General features: G+C 46.4%; 1 protein-coding gene across 1 annotated transcript in view; it reads right to left on the bottom strand.

The window, feature by feature from the left end:
• CDH20 (cadherin 20) overlaps positions 1-4,448 on the bottom strand; it is a 209,965-nt gene extending 205,517 nt beyond the window's left edge. Inside the window, exon 1 of the mRNA XM_011361074.2 lies at positions 4,207-4,448. The gene's annotated coding sequence lies outside the window, so the exon portion shown is untranslated. The remainder of the gene's footprint in view (positions 1-4,206) is intronic.
• Positions 4,449-8,966: the final 4,518 nt, after the last annotated feature.

Raw genomic sequence — 8,966 nt, forward strand, 5'->3', positions numbered from 1 at the left:
ACCTTATGCTTTTTTTTTTACATATAACATAGTGCTTTTATTCCCAGAACAATTATACTTAACACTGACACTTAAAGATATTCCTTTTTTAATTCAAATAATGGGAACTTTGCTCCATATTCCATGTCAATATCGGGATTCAGGGAGGGTTTGGACATAATGAATACAGAATTCTTCCTTTCCCCCTCCCCAGACATCATGCACTTAATGCTCTATACTTCCTTGCTCATTTCTTCATTTGCACAAGTCATCTCAGAAGGAATTTATGACAGTGCCATCTTTCAGTAAATGACAATAAGTCACAGTCTACTGCCTACAATAACTGTAGATGCTCAGCTGCTTAAAATCACCTTTATCACTTAAAATACATTTTTCTTTTGTCTCTAAATTAATATGAAAATACAGAGAAGGCGATTTCTTCAATTAAATGTGAAAGATTAATCACTAGGCAATTTGTTTCACGATAGAAAATAATTAAATGTCAAAAATGGAATATTTACTTCTTAAACCTCATATGCCTACCAAAAAAAAGCGTTGGAGAAATGCAAAAATCTGATGTGATTTGCACATATTTTGATTGAGCTGACTCTAAGGTTTGCACCTCAAATCTATTAATTGATAACAAAATTAAGCCAATCATTCATTTTTACTATAGTTTCCCATGCTGTCTTTAGAAGACGAGAAGTTTTATCCGTATCCAGAGTTGAACCTGGAGGGTGAAAACAGCTGCAGTGGAGCTCAGCTCTCCAGTGTTCCAGGAATATGGACATGATTTTGTTTTGGAAACTACCGGGATTTTCCAAAGTACCATCAACGTGAAACGAGTGAAGATAAGACGTGTTGCTTTTCTGTTTTCCCCTTGCCCCTATTTTCGCTGCTCTGCACTGATTGCAGCACCACCAGATCAGAATGAACAATTAACTGGCTAATTATTCCAGTCACACCAGCCCACAATGAAATCTTTATTCCGTGTTTACAGCAGTCTTTGGCAGCGGCTGTCTTGCTGTTTCTAAACTGAGAAGAACTGCCCTTTCGCTCTTCTTGGCATCAGCTGCCTTGGTTTCAGCCTTGGATGCCAATAATCAGACTTCTTTTTCTTCCAAAGTGGACATTTTTTTTTAGGGTGAAAAGACCTATTCTCATCACCCCCCCATATATTCTGGCTGATTTATGTTCTAGCCACTGCAGCTCTTCCTTCCGTATCTCTTTACATTTTTTTTTTTCTCTCTCTCCGTAGAACGCCACCAGGCAAACCCCCATTCCGAGTCCGAAATTGTAAAAAATGCTTAACCAAACAGTGCTCGCCACTATGAGGGAAAGAAAAATAGAACTACTGGTTTATGGGTAGAGGGAAGTCAAGGAAATCCCTCCCGCTTTTCTAAACTGCTAATTTTCTAGCTCAAAAGGCATTCAATAACTTCTCCACCAGGGGAAAACATATTCTCTTTTCAGTGGCTCTCTTGATTACTTCCAGCTACTTACTTAAATTTGCCAACAGCTGCACGTCTTTGAGAAGCTTCAGAACGTGGGGAATATTTACAAAGATATAAGGGGCTGAGAGAGTACATCTGAATCTCTTCGGAATGGCAAGGAAAGATTATTGTACTGAACAGACAGGGCTAGAGGTCAACGCCAATCCACATGTGAGACCAAGGCCATGCCTTTACCAAAGGGAAGAGGGAAAAGCACCTAGGTTAGCCCTCCTGAACCATCTGACCGAGTTCCCTTCCTGGATCTGAGAGCAGATGACAGCCGGTGCCAGGTTCCATCGCCCTACACTGTCCAACTGTTTATTTTCCCCGAAGAACAGTCTCCTGCTTTGCAAGGATGATGGTATCTTTCTTCCCATTCCAGTCTCTAAATCCTCTGTGATAGTTTCCCTAACACCCCTGTGATCCCGCCTCTCAGCCTCCGGCACTCACTACCTTGGCATTGCCTTCCCTGTGAGAACTGGGTCATAAAATTTAACAGGGGAGAAAGGTAGAAGGGGGCGTTTCACTCTAAACACTGATTAAATTCCCGGGCAACTCTCCCCAAATGAAAGATAATTTTTCTACAAGTATGCACAAGCATGTCAAGAATGCTAAGTCATTTTTATGTTTATACTTTCCTTTTCCATTTTAATTTTACATTGCCACATGGCACACATGCTAAAAATGTATCTCCTTAACCTGCAGTGCAGCAAACTTTTCACAAAACATTGAAAATGCATATTTTATAGACTGTCCTTTCCCAGGATGCTCAAAACATTTTTCGGGGATGCAAAATTAGATCATCTCAGACAACCGTCCTATTAGAAAGGCATGGCAGACAACTGTCCTATTAGAAAGGCATGGCAGATGTGGAAAATCGGCATCAGGGAGGAAAGATCACAGCAAAGTCAGTGGCAACAGCATAAGTAGACGAAGAGAGAGCTTGGTTCGAATTTATATTTCTTCCCTCTTGCTCTTCATTTGTCTCTTTTTTCTCTGGCAGGAAGGGATGTGGCCAGCAAGGAGGCTTGACCTCATCTCCAATCCTGGCTTGACTCTGACAGGCTGTTCTCCCACACTCTTGCCCTATTTTCTGTGTCATCAGCTGGCCAAGTCTGTACCCTGGAGGAGCTCTGACCAAGGGCCAAGCCCAGAGGAGGCAACGCAGATGCCCTTGTGGCTGCCTCCAGTCTTGGGAACCGAAGCCTACCCCTGCCAGGTTGTAACAAGCCCAGCGGGGCTGCAAGGGTCACACTAAGAGGAAGATTAATTTCCAGATTGTAAAAGACATGAAAGGAAAAAGCCAGGTCAGATAGGGGGTTCAAGATCGGCAATGCCTCCATGGTTCCTGAGCGGGATGAGGCTGAGGAAGGTAGTCCGATAGACATGTAATATTCATCGGTGCCACTGGTGCAAGCACATGAACAGCTGTGACTTTTTTTTTGTTTTACTGCTCTTAGGTAGATCCATTTCCTTAGCTGGGTCCCTGACATCTCCACAGCTCTGAGGGGTAATTTCCTTTGGTGGAGCGCTACCTCAGAGATTCGAGGGGGTCGGGGGACATTTTATTTGGGGAGGGGCAGATTCAGTTTGCTGACGACCTATAACAGTCAGAAGACGAAATCCTCCCCGGCATCCGTGCCAGTAACAACATCAACAGCGATAATAATAGTAATAATAATGGCAATGATAATGAAACAGTAAACCCTGAATCCACCAGGCGACTAACCCCCCAGTGCTCTGCTGCCGGCCCTCTCACTCCCAGCCTGGCCTCAGCAGAAAAGAGGGCCCTGCGCTGCCTCCGGGCTGCCCTCCAGGTTCCAGCGCCCACCCCGCCCCCCAGGTGGACAGCCAGGCAGAGGCCCCTGCTTCAGCCTAAGTCCAGCCCACAGTCTCTCCTGTTGCTGAGGGCAGGTTGGGGCTCCGCAGTAGCGTTTCCTTCACAAATCTGCAACTGTGGCCCAATCTGACCCCTCGCCGCCCCCTGACCCCCGGTTCTTCCCCCACGGCAACTACAACGCGCAAAGCCCAAACAACCAAACAACTCGGGTGCGATCAAGCAGTTCAGAGCTGTCCCTGGGAGAGTCAGGGCCCGGAGACAGGAAATCCGGGGAGTTAGCGATGTCCGGCAGGTGGCGGGACCACGAGTCACCACCACATTTTTCTCCCAGGGCGGAGCTCGGGTGGCGGCGCGGTGTCAGGCGCGGACTGGAACCGGCCCCGCCGGCACCCGAGCCTCCCCGGAGCCTGTCTCCAGTCCCCCGTCCCGCATCTGCACGCGAGGGACGCAGCCGGCCCCTTCCATCCGCAGCCGGAGGGAGGCGCCGCCGCTCGCGGGGCAAGTGGGGGCGCAGCCGGGCCAAGCGCCCCGCGAGCCGCGCGCCGGGGTGCAGGGTCTGCCTCCCCGCACGCGCGCTCCCACCGCCCGGCGCCGCGTTCTGCGCCAGCCCCGCTGCGCCCGCTTCCTCCTCCCAGAGAGCCGCGCTCCAGCCCGGGCAGCCCCTCGGCGGCCCCTTCACCCCAAAGTCCGAGGAAGTCCAACTCCAACCGGCCCGCAGGCTCGCCGCCGCAGTGGGCAGTCGTGGGGCGAGCGCGTCGCGGAACCGCGCGCAGCGCCGGGGGGTGACTTTTCCGAGAGAGCGGGCTCCAGGCGCCCCGCGCCGCTGGATGCCCGAAGCCCGGGGACAGACGCGCAGCGTCCCCTTCCCACGCCCCCCGAAGCTCTCCGCTTTACCTGGCAGGACCGGCGACTCTCCGGGGATGTTCGGGCCAGACTCCTCCGGGGCGGGCGGCCAGCTCACATCGCCGCCTTCCCCACCGGGCGGCCGGGGTCCTGCTGGGTCGCTGCGCTCTGCTCACGGCGCCGCCCCCGCCCCCCACCCCCCTTCCCCCTCTGTCAAAAGTGTCACAGCTTTTCTGCCTCCGGATCTTTTGCAAAGTCTCCACACGGTCGCCAGGAGTTGGGCGCTAATGCCAGGCGCGCTTGCCCCGCCTGGTGCCCTGCCCCGCCCTCCCACGACCCTCTGCGCTGGGCCCGGCCGGGGAGAAGAGGCGGCTCGTCGTGGTCACCTTCCCCTGAGCGCGGCGCACCGTCCGCTGCCCGCCCCTCGTGCCTTCCCTAGCCCGAGTGGCTGCCGCCTGCCTGTGCCGCTGGTCCTCATCCCCCGCTCATGAATATTCTGACAGAGGCTAATGCCGGTGAAGTAAATTGAATTAGCCAATTGGTGCCAGGAATGTGCGCTCCTTCCTTCCGAGGAGCTGTCTGGAACCCCACCAGCTGAAAGCAGTTAACGTCCGGTTGGCACCCTGTGGTTTAGACCAGCGAGGGGCAAAATGGGTTAATTCTTTAAATGCAGTTTACATACTGCATTTCAATGTTTAAACTCCTCGATTGGCTGAGAGAGTAGGGCAATGTTAAGAGGAAGAAAGGAAAGAGGGTAGGTAGACCTAGGGGGGCATATCTACCCCCAAACTCCCCCGAAGCTGAACTGACTTATTCCCCATAGATTCTGGACTCTGGAAGAGGCAGTTGATAAGAACAGTAAAAAAGATAGGCAAACAGGATCAGAAAGGAGGTAGATATCAACATAGGTTTAACCTTGACCTTGAGGATGCAGGGGACTAATAATTTTCAAGAGGATGAGTGAGGAGAGATTGCAGAGGGAGAAGAAAACTTCAGTCGTCGATGTACTTTTAAGAATTTCTCCAAATGCTCAGGATTCCTTCCTTCGTCATCAGAGCAAAACCATAGAGTTTTAGAACTTCGGGTGGCGCAGGGATGGGGCAGAGGTACCTTAAAGGTTAGAAGTTTCAGAGGAAGAAGCTGAGACAGCCTCAGCGAAGAGCCTCCTGGTTTACACAGTATGACAGGGCCATTCTAGAAGGCAAGTCCACCCAAAGTCCAAGGTGCTCTGTTCTGCGGTCAAACAGACAAACGGACGAGGTGGACAGGAGGGTCAGCCTCTCTCGGGTCCTGCCTCCTGCCCTGGAATGCCAAGTTCTTCAGTTATTGATGACGGCTCAGCTTTAGCCAGTGGGTGGAAAGGGACTCTGCCAAGTTCTGCATCCATATTTCCCTTTATAATCTTGTGTGGTGCTTTTAGGGTTTCCTCCCCCATCACTGATTTTCTAAATAAAGAAAGTTATTTTGTCTGAGTTTCTTGGTTACTAAATGATCGACTTGCGCTTGTGGCCAAATGGTCTATGTGTATAAACAACTGATAAAACTATGTGTTTAAGTAACTGATAAAATTCCGAAAGTGTGCCAATAGAAATAAATATCCTTGTTAAGGCAGTTGTGCCATATTTTAATAGGTTTCAGCAAGGCCTAGAATTGGAGCTCACAGTTATAACAGTAATTATTAGAGCAGCTAGTGTTTATTGAGAACTTGTTATATGACAGACATGCATTACATGAGTCATCTCACTTAGTTTTTCCAACTACTACTATATTCAAATATATTATTGTTTCTCCATTTTAATGATGAGGAAGGTAAGTCTCAGAGAGGTAAGTAGTGCATCTAAGTCACCTAGCTTATAAGTAGTGGAGATGAACTTTGACCTAGAGCAGCCTAATCAGTATGGCAGAGCCTTCAGGTCACCAGCAGCCTATACTGCCTCCTTACCTAAAAAAAAAAAGAACCAGTCTCTTGGTGTTTAGTTGAAGTGATTTACCCTTGATTAATTTCTTATTGAAATTTAGAGGAAAAAAAGATTTTTTGGTGGAGGGGGATGGTGTGATTAATTTCTTGTGTCAACTTGATTGGGCCACAGGATGCCTGAATATTTTGGTCAGATAGATAGTCTAGATGTTTTTGTGAGGGTGTTTTTGAATGAGATTAACATTTTAATGAGTAGACTAAGTAAAGCAGATTGCTCTTCCCAATGTGGGTAGGGCTTATCCAATCAGTTAAGGACCTGAATAGAACAAAAAGGCCAACCTTCTCCTAAGTAAGAAGAGAGAATTCTCCTGCTTGAACTCCTTGGAATTGGGACATCAGCTCTATAGATTTGGGACTTGTCAGCCTCAATAATTGCATGAGCCAATTCCTTGTTATCTATCTCCTGCTTCTCTGGAGAACTCTGACTAATATAGATGGATATACTCAGTAAGTACAACTATTTGTGAATTTCCCATGAAGATTTGAATATTTTCATCTCCCAACATACATAGTCTGGTACATAGTATCTAATATACTTTTTTTTTTACTTAAGATTTTCCAGACTTCTTATTAATAGGGGAGGAACAATTACACATATATGAATGGCATCAATCAAATTTAAATGAAATTTTTCTTCAAAGAACTAGAAAGTGGCCTATAATAGTTTGGCTTAAACAAAGATTTATAGATATTATATGAGAGGGAAAATTTCAGCATTACAATTTTGGGGGTAAAAATGGTCAGGAGTACCTACTGAATGGAGGGCACATTTCTATTCAAATATTTTCTGTTGAAGTTCACAGTTAAATCATTTAAAACCATTGAGGATCTGCCATATTTTATCTGGCACTTGGATAGTTTAAAACCCCTTTTTAAAAACATGTATACTGTTTTATCCCTATATTAAATGTTTAAGATGTTCCCCATCATGATTCCTTCCTTATGATGCTCTGTTGGGTCCTTCTTTTACAGAGAGTATCCTTTTAGGATTTAGAGGCAATGTTTCACAGAAAAGTCTTCAGATGTTGGGATGTTTATATATATATGACTATGTTAACATGATTTTAGGGCCCATTAAATGTTATTAGGACAAGTGCTTTCCATATGTGCTCCAGAGTTTCAATGGGTAGTGGGGAGGGAGGACTGCCAGGGTCCGAGGTGAGATACTGGCACGGGGTAAGGGTCTGGGGCGATCTTGGACCAGCCAGTCACCATTGGAGCAAACCAAGCTAGCTTTGCCTGTGCAAAGTGCAGAGAGTAATAATACCATATTTATTGGGTACTTTGCTACTTACAGAATCCTCTCCCTATGCTCTCTCATTCCGTCTTCCTGGTAACCCTATGAATTTAGCGTTGTTATTCATATTTAATTGATGGGGAATGTCAAGTTCACAGAGATTCAGTAGCACGCAGAGCTTCTCCTAGGTACAGATAAAGCGGGGACTTTAATTCAGTGACAAAGTCACCTTTTCTGTGAAGCCATCTTTGACATCTCCCTCTCTCCACAACCCCCCATACATTTCTTTTTCCAGTAGAAATACAGCCTCCTCTTTTGTGCTCCCCCAGGATTTCTGTGACGCATAAAGAAATGACGAGCACACAGTGTGTCGTCCCTACCGCTGACCAAAAACGACCTGAAGTCAGGAGCCTTGTCGTTGCCGTTTCTGTGCCCCCACATTTAGCGCAGTGCGAGGCTCTGAGAAAGCCCGCGGACGCCAGTTCCGCACGGCGTCCAAAGTGCGTCCCACTGACTCGACCGAGCTATTAGGACCTGACGCAGTAGTTGGTAGGTGCTCTGGGAATTTAAAAACACCATGTAATAATACTATGATTGTGCAAAAGTTGATTGAGAAGTAAATATAATGATTTTAGCCTTGACCTCTGGTTGATAAATTCTATGGGTGAGAAGGCAATTTGATAATTTTTATGGCAGCTCTTACTTAGGACATGGATGAATAACACTTGCTCAAATAATAATCATGTGGTTAAAACTGGCCCATTAAGCAAGAAGGTATTAGTCTGAAAAAGGTGAATGAAAGTTGGTGTGTGTGTGTGCGTGTGTGTGTGTGTGTGTGTGTCTGCACACGCGTGCAGTCTTTCTGCAGTTTCAGATTGTTTCCTGTGATGGAGCAGCGTGCGTTGCTAGCATAGCTGTGTTTGTCTAAGGAAGGGATCTGCTTTTCTCCTATGAGAGGATCTTTATTAAGAGCTCCCAAGGTCACAGAGTTAAGGGCAGAACGGAAGCTCCTGACCCTCGTTCACAGCCGATTTTCACTACGTCACACCCACCCTGGTTGGCAGCCACTCCCATACGGTGTGGTTAATGGTGTTACAATTGAGATGAGTGATAAGCAGCTCGATACCTCATTATAATTAGTCTCCTGAGTCAGCTAATACTCTTGTAATGCAATTTCATGATCTAGATTATTCAGTATTATCCATTCAAGATATTTTTGGATTTGTAATGATCATTATTTAGTAGAACTGATGACAATGACACACTAAAAACACTTTCGGCTCCATAGCTTGTCTTTACCATAAATATTCATAATGGAACAGTTGTTTCGGTTAAAAATATATGCACACGCATTCACAGAATTGAAACTTCCTGTTGATCTATAGGTTCTTTCTTTTCTATGGTATTGATGTACAAGTCAGATTTTACTAAGGCCATTTTCAGTTCTGTTACCTTACTTTTGTTTTAGTGTAATGTACATATTCATTTTGTCCTTTGAATTTGTGGGTTAATAAGTGACTTTCAGTCATTCTCAGAAAAAATTGGTCCCTTCACTGGGACCAATGATGTCTGTCAATTCCTGTCTCGTTTACTCTG

This window comes from Pteropus vampyrus, unplaced genomic scaffold (genome assembly GCF_000151845.1).
Source record: "Pteropus vampyrus isolate Shadow unplaced genomic scaffold, Pvam_2.0 Scaffold62, whole genome shotgun sequence".
Classification (NCBI taxonomy): domain Eukaryota; kingdom Metazoa; phylum Chordata; class Mammalia; order Chiroptera; family Pteropodidae; genus Pteropus; species Pteropus vampyrus.